This window comes from Humulus lupulus, chromosome 9, assembly GCF_963169125.1.
Source record: "Humulus lupulus chromosome 9, drHumLupu1.1, whole genome shotgun sequence".
Classification (NCBI taxonomy): domain Eukaryota; kingdom Viridiplantae; phylum Streptophyta; class Magnoliopsida; order Rosales; family Cannabaceae; genus Humulus; species Humulus lupulus.
The window spans coordinates 35,684,625-35,703,509 of NC_084801.1; positions in this window are offsets into that span (position 1 = coordinate 35,684,625).

The following is an 18,885-nucleotide window of genomic DNA, read 5'->3' on the forward strand; positions in this document are numbered from 1 at the left end:
TTAGATCCACCGTATTATTTTTACTTTCATCAATGTGAATAGAAAGATGTTCAGTGTCAAAAAATTTGTATAGCTGTTGTGAATTTGGGTGCATGCTTTCCCAAATGCGTCTGTAGAATCAATCATGCATATTGCATTTTGAATTAATATCATAAAAAAAAAATTTGACTGAGTTTCCTCTGTTTCTATAGCATATCCAAAATTATTAGTACCTATAAATTCAATTCAAACAAACACATACAACAAAAAACATTTATATTTTCAACCATAAACCACCTCAACACACACAAAATTCGCAGAACCAACTTCACTAAGACACACATGTTCTCAACCTTCTGTTATATCTATAGCACACAATTTTATCTCAGAACCTACTTCACTACTGATGAATATCTAGTATGTTCAAACTCCTCTAATAGTTTGTTATGACATAAAAAATTGAGTTCAATTTGAATTGATACATACCTCATACCAAACAGCTAGCTGAGGATCCAATATTATCCATGGAGGCTGCTTGATAAATGTATTTCAATGTGATGAAGATTGCCTCACGTTCTTCTTTAAACTCCGGGTCAAAGCGAACTTGTACAACTCCATCTATTTCTTTAATGAAATAGTACTCCTTCACTATAAATTTTAGACTAACATCAATTTCTGACCCATTGGTCATCACTTAACCAATTTGAAGGTTCAAATTGAGCTATTTCAGTGGGGACAACTACGTGAGATCCAGCTGATGATAAATGTGGGATTGGTGATAGGGATTTGTGTTTGGATATCGATGGACCAACCATAATATCATTTAACATATCAATATATTATACCCATGTAAAAATAAAATTTAAACATCTGCGCAAATAATTTTATACCTGACAAGTCACGATAATTTTTTTTTGCTAAGGCAGGAATGTGTCTCGTGCATCCCCAACATATCGTATGTTACCAAAGGGAATAAGGATCTCAGCTTCTTCTTGTAAGACATCTATAAGCCAAACCCTCGCAATTGAATCATCAAGTATAATCCATGGATGGTAATTTGACTACCCATGTTTGGTACAATGATAACAAACTTAGTCACTACATTGCCAATATTGTCGGAAGACAATTGCACTTCACAGCTCGGCATTGACGGGGACTCATAAATTGATAGATCATCTTCATCAAAAGGATTCGCTATAGTTTGGTGGACATGATGATAGAATTCACCAATAGGATAGTCTTCAGTTTGTGGGACATGTGAATATACTTGATGAAAATGATCATCTGCGTAGGAGGCAGGTCAATAGACTTCATCACTTGGATTCTCATAGCATTGCCTTTCGTTATCGTTTGGATTCTCATAATATTGTCCTTCATCATTTTGATTCTCACAGTATTGTCCTTCATCATAGTAATCCCACTAATCGTTTTCCTCACTGTATTCCTCATTTTGAGCTAATTCCTCTTCTGTTGTAGATTTATCTCTTTTTAGCTCTTCAATCTTAGCTTTTAGCCAAACAATCTCTTCTTTTGTAGTCATTTTCTTCAGGATTTTTCCAAACATTTTATAACACGCTCGTAGTGAACCTACAAATAATCAACCAAGTCAATCAATAAATCAAGCTAAATAATTCTTAAAAGAAAATAACTATTATAAAGTATCATACCCGCTAGCTCGATCACGACCTGGGTGTTCCGATGTCCCTAATGCTTGAGTCAAGATGTCATCTCGACCCTGCGCTGTAATTTCAACACGACTTAATTTTTCTTTGGCCTCCTCCTACTCAAGATATTTTTTTTCAAATTAGTTTATATAAATAAAAAAAATATGTTAATTATAAAAGCGTAGAAAACTTAATATCTTATTGGCAGTCTGTCGGTTTTTCACGCGATCTAAGCCAAACTTGATACCTCTTCGGGTTTTGAATATTTCATTCTTTTTTCTACAACGTACAAGATAATTATAGTTATATGTTGTGATAATATTAACCATTCTTTAAACTTTAATATCATTTATACTTACTAAATCTTCTCTTATATTAGCCATTCATCTACGAGATGTTCAATGCCTTGACGCCATTTATAATGCATGTGCTTTTTGTTCTTGATGCATTTTTTGAAACTCTAGACATAGACAACTAGCTACAAATTTTAACCATTCTCTTTCGTCAGTATATCACTATACTTCTTAGGGGGAAATTTGAGTTCTTTCATCATACCATTTCATCCAAAGGTTTTATGTACTCGGTAGTGAGTTCACTTTCAAAATCCCTCATTATATGACCAGCTTTTTTCAAAATCTCACGTCTGAAGGTTTGAGGAATGTTGTGACCACCTTGAGAATATAAATAAGAAAAGTAATTATTAAATTTGGATATCACACACAAATAAATAAATATCATAATGGTAATTTCTTCCAATGATATCCTCACATAGATTGTCTTTCGAATATTGTGGGACCTTCCTCCAATAACCTGAGTTGCTAGAAATCGTGGCTCATACTCTACATCCAAGATATGATATCATATTTGTATACACATCACCTATTGGTTGTCCCAAATCGTTCCATTCAAGATCTTTCTTGATTCGTTTGGCTTTTTGTTGGGTCATGTAACTCATTCTTGTTTTACCACGACCCTGATGTTGCTCATTGTCATCTCTTCTATTTGTCATCTGGAACATATAAATCAATTAGTATTATTTTAAATTAATGCATTACACAAATAAATAATCACAAGTGTTAATGAATTACACAAATAATTAATCACAAGTATTAATGAATTACACAAATAAATAAACACGTGTTAATACATTACACAAATAAATAATCACAAGTATTAATGAATGACACAAATAAATAAACACAAGTATTATATAACTTGCTAAACATGTTTTCTTCCTTTTTTTTTTAATTTTCTTTTTGGTCGATTCACAATTAACCCAAATTCCTTCTTTGATATCGTTTCTAAGATAATCATGATCATCAGTATCGCTATCACCATCATTATCATTATCTTGAGTATTCTCAACTTGTTCATCGTCATCTTCTTTTTCTGAGAACTTCCTCTCGGGAACTGATAAAATGATTGACCATTTATCATTAACTAGATCAGTTATATAAAACACTTGTTTTGCTTGGGCATCCATGATAAAAGGATAGTTCTTGCTTCCCTTCTTACTTAATTCAACCAGAGTGAATCCAAGTTCGTCAATTTTAACTCCAGTATTGTTGTCTACCCAAGAACATTTAAGAAGAGGAATACAAAATAATGAATAATCTAGCTCCCATATTTCTTTTAACAATCCAGTAGTATGTCATTGTGCCTCAAATTGGGTTATTATATTTTGCATTGGCAAATGTATAGCTTCTGCAACTATACTTACTCCACTATTTTTAACCAGTAGAGCATCATCTCTTGACTTAGTATGAAATTGTTTCCCCCCGACTATGTAAGCTTGGTGCTTTATTACATCAATACTTGCTCCAAGAGATATGCGCTTCAAATCAGTCGACACTCCATGATTTTGTTCTCCCAACTTCGTCAAAATTTTATTCTTCAGCCACACAAAACGTTTTATTATGCTCATTTATAACCCATGTATGTTTATTTTTAACCTTGTTTGGAATCATCAACTATAATAACTCTGTGTGATCATTAAAACATAAAAAAGAGTACAAACAAGTTTAAACAACAAAAGGAAAATCACTACTCAAATAAATATGATTGAAATATATTCTCTACTTACACTATATATGATTGAATCTCAGGATTATTTTGTATCACAACTAATTGTGCTTAATCTAATTTTTCCCTAGAAACGATGATCACTGTTCCATTCCCTTGTAGCCCTTTATCAACCCCATCTGAGTTATTCTGTGGTTTGTTGATTTCAATTGCCTAAACCCCGCACATGTATTCTGAGAAAATTCTACTGCCTCTTCCCATATATAACATTCAACCATACTAGCTTCAGGACGATAATGATTACTGTGGATGCTAAAATCCACCAAGGAAAAAATCTCTAATCCTTGGTTGAAATACATGGCTAAGGGTCACTTAGTCATGCAATCAGGCTCAGGCCTATAGGTCTCACGAGACCACGTTCTAACAACCACTCCTAAGTGCCCCGCAGGTCTCTGCATTTCTGAAGATTCGAAGGCACACAACACCCTTGTGTGTCTCGCGCCCTTGGGCCTTGCAAGGCCCCCGCCTCGTGACCATGTGTCAGGTGTCCATGTGCCTCACGAGACCTTTTCCTACTTGGAGACCCGAGTTCCAAAGTCTTAAGAGTCATGCTCCCATGCAGCTCACAATAGATTACCACGAACTCGAGTATTTTTGAAACAATTCGTGACTCTTCTCCCAATCTCATTACTAGTCTGATTGTCCCTATTGTCGCTGCTTCTTCACCCGACAATCTGTACAGAGTCATTGAGGTATCCTTCAAATCGATTATGGACAATCCCATCTTTCCAGGGTGGACATGAAAGTAAATTTACGGAACTTACATTCTGTACCAATATTATTTGTACCCTTTGGTTAGCAAGTTGCACGTTTACCACCAGTGGATCATTGTGTGGGAATTGGACGTGGCTAGCATCTTCTTCTGTTAAAATGATTAGTTGTTTTCCAACTGCTGTTGTTTCCATAACCGCTGCTCCAGGACAAACTCCACATGGTTATGAGCTTTCAACTATTGATATACCTCTTTTGGCCCTACTACTCGTGCCTGCCAAATCACGTTCTCCATAAATAGTGGTTATATCTCCTCCTACTATCAGGGGAGCGTCGAGCAGATTCGTTTAAGCTCCAGGTGGACCTATCGGAGCTTCTGGAACTGTTTGACGATTCTGTCTGACAAGTTTATTAGGAACTACCCGATTTTGGACGTACTGGGCTAATTGTATAGTTCAAATGAGAGTCTCAATTTCATCGTTCAGTTGCCGACAATTATCAATGTTATGACCGATGTCATTGTGGAATTGGCAAAAGTTTGAAAAATCTCTCTTCGCCTTCTAGTGCCTTAAAGGTTTAGGCTTTTTCCATGGGAGGCGATTAGAATTAGATATGCTCTCAGGTGTCGTTTAGGTTGGTGTAGGTGGCGTAAATGGGCTTGAATTTCTCCACAAACTTGTTCTTCTTCGTCTCGTTCCAGTCGCCCTAACCATTCCCTTTACTCTTGTTATTTCTTCCTTGGTTATTCTGGGTAACGGGTTGAGTTGTGGCTGCAACATTCGTCACCGCTCCAATGGATTGGACAAGGGCCTGGCATGTTCCTATGACAGAGGCTCATGCCTCCTCCAGGTATATCCACTCCTAAGCTCAGGCCATAAATTCGTCTATACTTTTAACTCCTTTTCATTGGGGTTCTTGCCACAGGTCGCCTCCCACCAAGATTCATGTTCTCATTGCCATGAGTTTGGAGCTATCATCAACATCCCTAGCTCATGCAACAACATTGGAAAATCTGCTCAGGTATGCTTTTAGTGTCTCACCAGGTTGCTGCTTTAAATTGGCCAATGAATCGGCTTCAACACGAGCTGCCTGTGAACCTCAGAATGCTCTTTTAAAGTCGGAAAAAATTTTCTTCCACGAGCTTATCGAATGCTTCTTATACTGTTTAAACCACTGTCTGGCAGGTCCAACCAGAATTGTAGGGAACAAGATACATCTTAGATCGATCCGGACATTGTGGGCCATCATCATTGTGTTTCCATCAAATGTTGGCATATGCGGCATCCTAAAGCCAATAGGATATGTAGCCGCTGCGATTTTTGGAGCAAAAGGTTCAAACTCCTCATCTGAGTCACAATCATCCTTTCCCTTTCCAAATAGGAGTCTTTTCATTTGCTCTTCCATCAAGGCCAGTCTTTCAAGGGTTTGGTCCCTGGGCCCTAGGTTAGTTGGGGGTTGTTCAATAGCTCCCATACTATTATACATGTTTGATGGGTTGTTGTTCCTCCAATTTTGAACTTGGTTAGGCAGGACATTCCCATTGTCACATACAATGGATAGACCTTCCTCATGCCGAGTATAGCTAACATCCTCATTCCGAGTTGGATACCTTCATTGTGATTTCAAATGATCATGCAGGTCTGGCTGTGGATCATATCGAGGACATTGTGCTAAACTCAAGTGGTTTCTCAGGTCACTCTCGGACCTGCCTTCACACCAGCTCTCTATCCAGTAACTTCTGTTTGAAAAAATTTACGGCTTGCGATTGAGATCGAGTACCTGGGTTCTCAGCATGCGTCCGTGGGGCATAAGTATTTACAGACAATAGAGGATTTCTCCTACTGTTCCCACGAGCTGGAGCATCTCGTTGTGGGCGAGGTGGTGTTGAATGTCTTACTGGTGATGGAGGATTCCTTATTGGCGAGGCTATCCTCATTCCATCAGGACGAACTAAATTAGCCCACCTCGGATCCATTACAACGTCCCTAGTTCTCTATGCCTGGGGCTCTGACTGATGCATAAGAGGATTCGCTGGAGCACTTTTCCTTCATGAGCTTGTCCCAACCCCTCCCCGTAAGTTGTTGTGGGCATTTCTGGAAATCATTGAAAAAGGCACAGAGCTGGGGGTTGTAGTCCTGACTGACCGACTGACATGCTGATGATGACCCCTGTAATGACCAGTGGGCTGAGCACTTCAGTTGTTTTGCTCTGAAGGCACAAAAATCAGAGTGGCAGTTCTGACAGAACGATTTGGTTGAGACCAATTATTCCTGTAGGACTTATGAAACCCATTTTGTCTCTTTCTGATATTAACGTCGGTTGCAAGAGGGGGTAACCGAGCTAAGACCTCTTCAATCTGCCTGTTTGCCCTAGCAAGATGGCTCGTTAACTTGGCATTTTCCATCTCGATGGCAGTCAAGTATCCTGGATTAGGATTTTGTAGGAGTTACGCTGAACTCCTAGCGTCATCCTGACGCACCAGTTGTTTCCCAAGACGTTGTTGAACATCTGGGCCTCTTTCATTGGGAACAGCGATATGATGGGCCTCCTGCCCACAAGGTTGTTCCATCTCATTATCATGCATCAATCGAGTAAGCACTTTGATGAATGTCGACTGAAAGTTGTGAAGCATTAATTTCTCACCCGACTGTTCCTCCAGTATGTGTTCTATCTGAGTTTCCACGAGCTGAATATCTCACCCGAGCTCGTGTTCAATGAATATCTGAACCTTAGCTTCGGTAAGCTCAGAGCGCCTAAATTTGGATCTGGTTATTATAAGTTTCGAACTCAATTGTTGTTATGAGAGGTGGTCTGATAATAACCTGTGTATCCTGCTGTCCAGCCCCAAAACTCGATTTGTTCACATCACTGTTAGCTAGATATTCTACTTGGCTATTTTTCCACATATTCATCTACTAGCTGTACCCGAGCTGAGTAATTGAACTCGTGGTATTTTCAGGGTACAACACTTTTGCACACATTTTTTTCTATATGCATGACGTCCAAACAATGTTGAACAAGTAAATCTTTCCAGTAAGGGAGACGAAAAAAATTGATTTCCTTTGGAAACATCCATTTACTTTCTTATTTTTCTTCATTTTTCCATTCTTTAAATCAATTTTCCCTACTTCTTTAAGAATTTGTTGCCCCAAAAGTTGCAAAGGAGCAACACCTTGTTCTTTATGACAATCAAATGCTGTTTTTTTTTCCTATAACGATTATTTAGGGGCAAGTATCGTCTACGACCAATATAACACATTTTGTGCCCATTCGATAGAAGAAGATCCCTTGTGTTAGTGCAACATATTGGACATCCCTCACAACCTTTTGTGCTTAACGCTGATGGATTACCATAAGCTGGGAAATCATTAACAGTCGTCAACAAAACAAATTTTAAGTTAAAGAGTTCTTTCTTAAAACCGTCATATGCCTCAACACCATTTCCATAAAAATCTTTCAAATCATCAATTAATTGTGCCAAATAAACATCTATATCGTGCCCTGGTTGTTTTTGGCCTGAAATTATTAATGCGAGCATCAAAAAATTTCTTCTCGTCACTAACCACGGACGAAGATTGTACATAACAAGGAACACAGGCCCCGAACTATGCCTACTACTTAGAGATTTATGTGGATTTACACCATCGGCAGATAGACTTAGACGAAGATGACTTGCTTCAGTTTTAAATTCTAGATTTAAGTTATTAACTTTTTCCAAGCCTGCGAATTTGCAGGATGTCAGAGTTTACCATCTTTCACTCGCCTAGTCTCATGCCATAGTAAGTTTTCAGAGTATTCAACACTTCTATATAGCTGCTTAAGCCATAGAATCAAAGGCAAGTACCACATCACTTTTTGAAGAAGAAGTTTCCTAATCTCCTTACTCTTGTTAGGTTTGTAGAGGGGTAAATCACATTCTAGGCAAGTGTCCATGTCCTCATACTCTACGATATAACACACAATCGTTCGGACATGCATGGATTTTCTCATAATTCAACCCTATGAAATTTAAAGTTTTCTTCACTTCATACGTATACTCAGGGAAGCAATTATCTAACGGCAAAATCTCCTTAAAAGCAGCTAAAAATTGACTAAAACATCTAACTCCATTTTCTGCTTTTATGTTGTAAAATTTTACCATCATTGGTAATCTTTGTTTCTGAAAACCATTGAAGAATGGCTTATCTCCATCTCTAACCAATTTATATAATTTTTAAGGAACATCAACAAACTCTTCTTGTGCTTCATCGAGAAATTTCATAGGATGATCATCAAAAACACTATAAACCAAATAATCAAACCCTCAAATCCGGAATCAATATGGATTATTATTTTTCAATGATTCCCCATGCCAATACTATGTACGATAACTTGTATCAAATTCTAAAAAAAATACATGATTCTTTATCATGTTAATATTTCTTTTATATCCATTACCACAATCTATACATGGACAATGAATTCTTTCTGGATCATTACAATTTGTTTGGAAAAATTCTAAAAATTGGTTGAATTCGTCTTGAAATTGCTGGGTTTCTCTATTCTCAAGAATCCATGATTTATCCATAATCGTAATATCTACCTAATTCCTAAGTCAATAATGAAAAGAAAATTAATATTGTAATTGAACAAAAATATGCTCAATTAATAAATTCTAAAATGAAATGGGCAGAGTTTCCTCTATTTTTGTAACATATTCAAAATTCATACGTATTTACAATTTCAACATAAACAAACATAATTATTTCATATATTAACCTATAAAACATGTTCAATTAATATATTAATCATAAAAAAAATTGGGCAGAGTTTCTTCTATTTTTATAGCATATCCCACGTTAGTACTACCTATAAATTCAAATCAAACAAAACATACAACAAACAACATGCATGTTCTCAACCATAGCCATCGCAGAACACACAAAATTCATAGAACCTACTTCACTAAGACACACATCTTCTCAACCTTCTATTATCTCTGCAGTACAAAATTTTATCTCAGAACCTACTTCACTACAGATGAATATCTAATATATTCAAACTCCTCTAACAGTAGTTTGTAAATATCAAAAAAAAAAAATTAAGTAGTAATTATTACCCACCTTCAAATTTAATCTTCAACAATTTCAACACACCTCAAATTCAAACAAATATTTCATACAATAAAAGTTTAAACATTTGTTAGAAAATATATGGTAATGGTATTGATCCTAAAATAATATAAATAACAAAAATAAACTTTTAAAAAATTCATTATGTAAATAATGTAAGAAATAATATTATAATATAAAAAATTATGTAAAATACAATACATTCTAAAGATTTAACATATTTAATATTAACTTTATTAAAAAACCAATAAATTGGGTAAATAATATAAAAAATACCAAAAAACCGAAATATATATTAAAAAAATCAAGTTTTAGTGATCAATACATGTTTTGAACAATGAAAATGTCTTCTGATCCTATATAAACTTTCAAAACGTTAGGAAAAAGCTTGAAAATTACCATATAAACATACATTAAAATCCCATGAAACTCACTCAATATTTCTTCATTTACATGATTTAAAGCGTTAATATGCAAGAAAATGAAAAAAAAACAAAGTAAAATTATGAAAATGGAGCTTACCCGTGGCTTGGGACGAAGGTGGAGCCGCTGGTTTCTCGTGTGTCAAATGTGGGAAATTAGGGGAAGTTAGGGCCTCAGGTTGTTTTGCAGGGGAGAAGGGATTTTCTCCGCAGTTATACAGCAAAACCCATGGAGAAAATTGTACTTTTCTCCCCGATTTTTGCTATATAACCGCATAGAAAAGTGGTACACTTTTCTCTATGGTGGTTCTTGATAGAGAACAGTGAAGAAAATCCCCCGCCTCCCCCAAGCTTCAAACTTTACATTGCGTTTTTTTGTAAACCGCAATAAAATAGGGCGCGGGCATTTAATGTGATATTTTAGAGTCATTCAAATTTTTTCTCTGCACTTTTTCTTTAAGGTAAAAAAAAAACCACAGATAAGGCCTATATTTGTAGTAGTGATGGTCCAAAACCGAAAAAATAAGCATACACATACAATAGCAATGCTAATAAGCATTTTGATAACTTTCACATGCCGCAACAACGCTAATAAGCGTATCTTTTCGTATTCACATAGCAGACAAGGGCCAGGCCCAATCTGTATATCTAAGGCTTCCTATTCTAGCATGTAGATAATGCATATATATTCAAATTAAGCAATTAACACATATTTAATTCTTTAATTACTGACTTGTGAGTCGAGCATATATTTAGTGACGAGTGTACATGCTCAGCCAATCTTCAAGAACCATTAAACCCTAACCTGACTCTGATACCAAGTGATAATGTCTAACTAATCCAAGATCTTTACACTGTGTTTAAAATAGTGCTTAACTCGTTAAGCAAGTCATTTGGACTTAAATGTGTAATTACTAAAAATATTGGCTAAAAGTAATTCTTTTCATTAAAAAGGTTGAGTATATATACACGGAATCCCAAAATGAACTAAACATAAAAGTGACAAGGTACAAAATTGGTCATCCTAAGCGACAAAATGAAGTGAAGCCCTAGATCCTCAAAAGATAACTCGATTGTGGAAGTTGAGCAGGCTGCATATGTACACACCGCCCCTAGAGCTCTCAATTCATGGCTTGTCCAACTTCTCTTTCCGTTACCTGCACCCATGAGCCAAGGCCCAGCAAGAAAACATAATTAAGTAGAACAGATAATAAATAGAGTATAAATCATATACAACACTCTAAGCAATTTTAGTCAAACTCAAGCAAGCATACAATTCATTTGTTTGGCCTTTGAGCTAAACGAGCGCATACCACACTCTCGGAATGACCCAGTCGTAACGGTCAGCATTTCACATGCTATTGTTGACCATGGTTTATTAGCCGAGCTTTCCAGAAAAATACAAATAGATATGCACCTCATATACAACATATCTATATAGAATCCAAAAAACTTTTATATTTAAATATATATAGAGAGTGTGGTTATAACCACATTCGATAACCAGCTAAATGCCCTAATCTCGAGGCGACCATGAGCACGATCTTTTTTCACCCGAGCCTTGCAGAAAACCATCTCAATTCAAAATCCCAGTGTTACTAGAGACCTTGACAGCTCCAATCTTGGTCTTAAACACTCAATTCCGCCTAAGATTGCTCAAAACTCAAAGATTCAAAAAATGGTTTCCCTTGAGTGAGTCCTTCAAGATAGTTAAAGTAGAGAGAGAGAGTATACGGGACAGAGCAGAGTGCCCAACACTTAGCCTATTTTCTCAGCTCAATAGTCCAAAAATACCATATTATCCATTTCCCATGACTTTGACCTTAAAGCCCCACAAGGGCAAAATGGTCATTTAGCACCAATTCCCACAAAACCTCAAATTACACTTAAAATTCCCAATTAAATCCATTAATCCTCCAAAAAGAAATACATTTCTCAAATATATCCCACATTCTAATAATTCCTAGTAATTCACCAAATTACCAAAATACCCCTAGGCTCACCCCGAGCCTGGTATTAATCTGCGTTGTCACCTTTTTGCTAAATTGGTCAAAAGGATTGACTTGTGTCGAATATCTCAAATATATCCACATAATAATGTGGACTCAAATACATAGCAAACAAAATTACAATTACACCCTCAACGGGTCAAAATTACGAAAATGTCCTTTTTTGACAAAAAAATGGCCTTTAAGTATATTTAATAGTCCTAAACATGCATAAGTAGTCACATCATAATATAACTCATATAATTCACATTATCACTTATTTATTCAATTACTTAACACATTATTACACCACTTGCTCTCCTGACACGCTTATCCATCCTTTTTATTGTATTAGGGATTTTGGGGCCTTCTAATATGCCCCTAAAGTGATTAAAATTTATGAATATTCTAGGTCACTTTTACATAATGATCTTATAAAAAAATTAAGTAAATTATAGTACCGTGTTTAAACTACACAACAACCATTATTTTCTTAAATTAAAGGAAAAATTAAGGGAACAACTTTTATAAATAAGTCTTACAACATAAACTAGACTTAAAATAGACCCAATTATTGATAATACTTCTTCAAAAGGAAAGTGTTACAAGTTTGTGGAACTACCTCTAAACTTAACCAGGCTAATGTGAAAGTGCCTTCCTGTAGATTCTCTATGAACCAATATGGTCCTTCCCGATTTGGGCATCTTTAGGGTCTTTATTTGCTAAAATTGCTCTTCTAAGCACTAGGTCTCCCAGTTCGAGTCTCCTTTCTTTGACTTTTTGATTGAAGTATCCCGTTACCTTCTGTTACCTCTTGGTCAAAAGTTTTTTTGTCTATTAGAGGTTGCTAAGGCTTTAACTGGGATCATATCTTCACTTCCGACGGTTAGTGAGAACGGTGTGTGCCTAGGAGAGGTGTGGTGAGAAGTTTTGTATGCCCAAAGGACTTGTGTGAGCTGTTCACACCACAAACCTTTGGCATCATCAAACCTTATCTTTAAACTTGTCTTAAGTGTCTTATTCATCGCTTGGACCTGCCTAATAGCCTGACAATATGCTACTGAAGAAAAAATCTTAATTACTCCGTACTTATCAAAAAAGTTGGTCAATAGGTCACTATCGAATTTAGTCCCATTATCTGATACGATCTTCCTTGGGAGCCAGAAATGGCATATTATGTTCTCTATCATGAAATTGAGTACTCTCTTTGATGTTATTGTTCCTAATGGTTTTTCTTCGGCCCACATCATGAAATAGTCCACAAAAACTGCTATATAGAGAACTCCTCATTTCTTGGTTGGTAATGATTTGATTAAATCTATTCCCCATATAGCAAACGTCCAATGAGAGGAAATCATTGTTACTTCGACAGGCGCAGCCGGGTTATCATCAAAAAATGCTGGCCGAGTCAATGAACAGGAGGTCGAGTCTTTGTTCAAGGTAGACCACAAATATGCTTGCCTCAATATTTTTAAAGCCAAGCTTTGCCCCCCAGCATGGTCTCCGCAAAATCCCTCATGCACTTCCATAAGGATGGCTTCAGCTTCTTCTGGCAAAACACACCTGAGCAATGGTATGGAAAGACCTCGCCTGTAAAGAATTCCCTCAACCAAAACATACCTTGGGACTTGGTATAACAATTTCCTTGCATCCTTGCGATCCTCCAGCAATTTTTCGATGGAGAATTACTCTACGATTGGAGTAATCCAGGTTGAGCCTTCCTGGAACATATTGATTTTCTTCAGCTTTTCATCTATGTTGGGTTTCTCAAGGAAATAAACTAGGACCACGTTCAACGTGTCAGCCTCCTTAGTTGTGGTGATGCCCCTCGAGTGTAATCACAATTATTCCAGATCGAGACTCATGCTTGTTTGAGAATTTTTCAAAGAACAGTTTCCACAATTCCTGGACCGATTCCCTTATAGGCTACTTTTGAAAATCGATGCACTCAGCCCCAAAATCAATAAGGGTATGCCCCTTTATAGTTGTTCGTGGCTTTTACAGAATATCAAACTGGCTCATTTTGATGGCCAACTTTAGTAAGCATCACGATGCTTCAAGAATTTGTAAAACCTGCCATAAAGGTTGATCGAATAAGACGTGTATTGTAATGCCCTGGATAACAAAGACCATTACACTGTGTGTTTTAGATAATGCGAGACTTGCTAATCAAGTCGTTTGAACATAAATGTGATCCTAAAGTCAACTAACAGGTTAGGGTTGAAAGATTTTGATCATAAACGGTTGATTTTCATTTAAACAAATGTTTGATACATGGGATCCCAAAAATAGTATTTACATGACGAAAAACAACTCTAAAAAACTGATACAACATGAGCCAATCCAACGGAAAAATATAGTTTAGAGCTCTAATTCCTATAAATTCCCTCAGCTGTGGCAATCGAGCAGCTGACAATGTACACTCTGCCCTAGAGCTCTCCAACTCATGGTTGGTCCAGTGTTCCTTTGCCTTTTCCTACACCACGTAGCACCCGTGAGCCAAGCCTAAGCTAGAAAACCATAAACAACAAAAATATAAATCACAAGAGCAATTGATAAACATTAAACCAATTAATTTAATTAATCAGCAAAATACAAGTATCAAGCAAGGCAACAATTAGCATATACTTTCACACATAACTCAAACTATAAGACGATTATTTAGGTGTGGGTGCCCTTAAGCCGAGCCCTCTAGTTATTTGGCTAACCCCAACTCGCTTAGGCTAAGTCCTCTGATTACTTAGTTGACATTAGCTCGCTTAGGCCAAGTCCTCTGATTATTTAGCTAACCCCGACTAGCGTAGGCCGAGTTGTGTCCAATACGCTTATCATCAACCCCGACACCCTTAGGTCATACTTTCATATCCCACATAACAGATATATAACTCACAGAATGCATATATTCAATTACATGGAATCTCACTCCCAATGACAACCACTTGGGTGCAGTTTTCTTACCTCGAATCCCGAGCGATGGATAAAGAACAGCTCGGAGCACGACCCTCAATCCTGAGCCTTAGCGGAAATCCTAGTCACAAGCAATGATGGATAACTTATCAAATTCTAATCCAATTAAATATTTTGGAAACAAATACTAGCGTCGGGAACCTCGAATTCTACTCAGCTAGGTAGTAGAATTCGTCCTGAGCGCTTAGGTTTGAAACCCCGTGCCTCCCCGAGCCTAAAAACCTAAGACCCCATTATTTTTCATTTAGGGCAGCGACTTTCCCTTTATGGTCATGGCCCGCCCTTAGATAGAGGCCAAGCCCTCCATTCTTGAGGACATGGGTCGGGACTTGCACCCCCTGGGTCGCAGTGCACCTGGCAAATCAGAGGCATCCCAGCCTCTTCAAGCACGCGGGTCGCGGCACCTGAAGAACAGGGTCGTAGCCCGAGGCCCCAAACCTAGAAAATCCAGCCTTTTTCCTGCATTACCCTCGAGCCTAAACCTTAAAACTTAAGGGGCGGGCCACGGCCCTAAAATTTAACCCCAATCCTCAGCCAATCTCATAATTGAACCCAGAAAACTAATCCTTATATCTTAACAATCATAACCAACCTATAACAAATGTCTTACACCGAAGACCAGTCAAAACCCAAAATTCATGCAAGCTCCAAATTCTACAATAATTCAGTAGATTAGGACTTGAACTCTTATCTCAATTTGTTGCTTGGATCCCCTAGCTAAACTCTGTCTACTTCCAGCCTCAAATCCCAGCTTAATCTTCCTGAGTGTTCTCCGTCAATTCACCAATCTTTACTTATGTTCTAGAGAGAGAGAAAGTGATAACGTGTGGGAGAAGAGGGAGAGGATTCTGTACGTTTTAGGCATGAACTAGTGGGTTTTGGTTAGGCGTAGGACTTAATGAGTTAATCTCTTAACCCCCAAAAAGACCAGATTTCCCCTTAAGCTAACTTATCCCTTTTATTACTCTTAAGGGTAAAACGGTCATTAATCCTAATTCCCGCTAATTCCTCGAGTCATCCTACAAATTTCCAATTAATCCCATCATGTCCAACTAATTACAAAATACTTATTCGTTACTCAATAAACCCCAGATATACACTGAACTTCCCAAAATACCTCTAAGCTCATCCCGATCCAGGTATTATTCACTGTTGTGACTATTCCGCTAATCCGCTCACTAGGATCGCCTCGAGCCATGTACTACAAATATATCCACATAATAATTTGGTCTCAACCATTTACCACATATTGTAACAACCCGGATTTTCAATACTCCATAATGCGGAAATGTAAATGTTTTCATTTAACAAAATGTCTTAAAAATTCGAATAAAAAAACTTTTTTAAAAAGTCGTATGGCCATACTTAACATTTATTTACAAACATATTTTATAAAGAGTAGAGTGAGCCTAGTTTAGGAAAATTACACAACATTTCCAAAAATAGAACGGCTTCCCAAAAAGTCGATCCACATGTACATTTGCAAGGTAGACTCCAGCGCTCACTGCTATGCGTTGCCCTTGCTCTTACCTACAACATGAAACAACTAGGTAAGCGAAAACGCTTAGTAAGTTCAACCTTAAAACAAAGCATGCAGAGAATTAGGGTTCCGGATCCATCCGGACCCTACGCAATCAATTTCAAGAATGCAAAAGCGTCATAGCAAACTTATGGTCATGCTTGATAACCAATGATAAATTATTTCCTATAAACAGATAAAACCCTGCACGCAGAAAATCCCAGAACAAGTAGATATATTATATCGCAACTATTTTTTATTAACAAATATATCCCTGCACTCAAAAAATCCCAGAGCAAGCAGATATATTATTTCACAACTATATCTTATCAACAAATATATCCCTGCACTCAGAAAATCCCAGAGCAAGCAGATATATCATATCACAATATAATTCAAGACCAACACTCAACAATTTCAAACAATTCAGGTGTAACATGCCCTCCAACATAATTGCTAATCTGTAAGAGAGAACCTAGTCTCAACACTAAGATCTAGCCAATAAATAGCCCCATCAAGGGTAACTATCGTGTTACCTAGGGCATCGCTACTTATCCAAGAGTGTAATCGAGTTTACACGGTTTTATAGAGACTTCTATGCCAATCAGTGGTGCTGGTGAGCAGTTTCCCCTAGGGTGTTCAGCCTCACTCAATCTGACAACCCCTAGTATCTCTAGGCACTCTCACTGAATGGCCAATATTCACGGCTGCTATCCGGGAATAACTTATCAGAGCACTTGCTCGGGTTCTAACCGCTCACTGATTAAGTAAGCATGAGGGACCCTAGGTCCCATTTATTTTAGTGCCCCTAGGTTTAACCAGCTAATCCTCACCTCTTGGCCTCTCGCTGCGGTAATGAGCCGGACATAATAAAATCAAGCAGTGTGACGGGGATCAGCCGTCTAGGATATGACAAATATCTACCGTTCATATTTTCTAACTCAGCACCCACTAGACTAATGTCTCTAAGCAACTTTCTATGACCGTGTATATATGTGCATGTGTCCCTATACTAACATACAATACAATAGTCATTTCATGTTGCAGCCACACAATATAAGTTGACTTACTTGGAGTCCTCAGCACTCACCAGATTTTCACCCCCCAATGTTCAGTCCAGTTACGCTTAGCCAATACTGTAGTTATCCATACAGTATCCTCAGATTAATTATGGCACATAATTCATTATTATTATTTTGGGCTGTTTGGTCATTTTCAAAATCATTTGTAAGGATTTATGGTCCTTATTTGGTTTTAAACCCATTAAGGAAATTCATACAAAAATATTTGAGACTACACTCTAAGTCTCGGGGAGACCTATCCTAAGGTCTCGATACCTAGGCTCGGGTATCACAATAGTATTTTCCCACAATCTGTTAAAAATCTTATTCTTTCAAGGTATCGCTATTAACTCGCACTTTCAACAAGTCGGTTAAAATATGTAAGATTTTAGCCAGTATTATATCCAGAATATACTAATAAATTCCTTAATTATTTTTAAAGAAAATAAACTCTTAATTTCCCTTTTATTTTTCTTAAGGTTTTAATCTCTAAAAATCGTTTTAAGAAAATTGCCTAATTTGTCTTAATTAGGAAAACCGTTAAAAATTTCCCTTCTTGACTAGTTAATTTTCCAAAATCAATTAATCAATTTTACTTACTATAAAAATAATTCACTTAATTATTTTATCAAAATATAGGGTTTTAAACCCTCTTTTAAATTTATTAACTATTAATAAATTAAATCTCTTATTTTTAAAAGAATAAAAATTCTTTAATAAAAATAATTCACACTAAACCCAAAGTGGTATTTTAGTGAAAATATGTTTTCAAGACTTACCAAGTTTATATCTTGAAATAAGCCAAATTTTACTTTTTACCTTAAGTTCCAAAATCTCATTTTTGCACAAAGTGTGAAAAACCTATTTTTTGTATTTTTAACTTCATACTTTGTTAGTTCATAACTTGAAATTTACTTACCCAATTGTTACAAAAATTTCCCAATTCCATTTTTGGTATGCCATTTAGGTTTTTGTAAAATCTTAGGTCAAAATGAGCATTTTTTATTGGTGAAATCATTTTTCAACAATGAGGTAAAAATGACCTTATTTTCAAGTCCTTATTTTTTTTCTTCCAAACTTTGACAGTTAATAACCTTCAAACCGTTCAGTATTTTCTTACCCAATTTTACAGTGGAATACTAGGTTATGCCAATAATATGTCCACCAAATTTTAGAAAAAAATGGGTTCATTTTCCCTATACAGTGGCTGTCCAAACTCAATTCTGAAAATAAGAATACGAAAAAATAGTTTTTTACTTAAACTTTGAAATAGCATAACTTACTCATTTTTAAATATTTTTGAGTATTTCAAAAGCTCAATCTTATGTACTCAATCTCAACAACATCACAGTACAATTAAAATTTACAAAATCAATATACC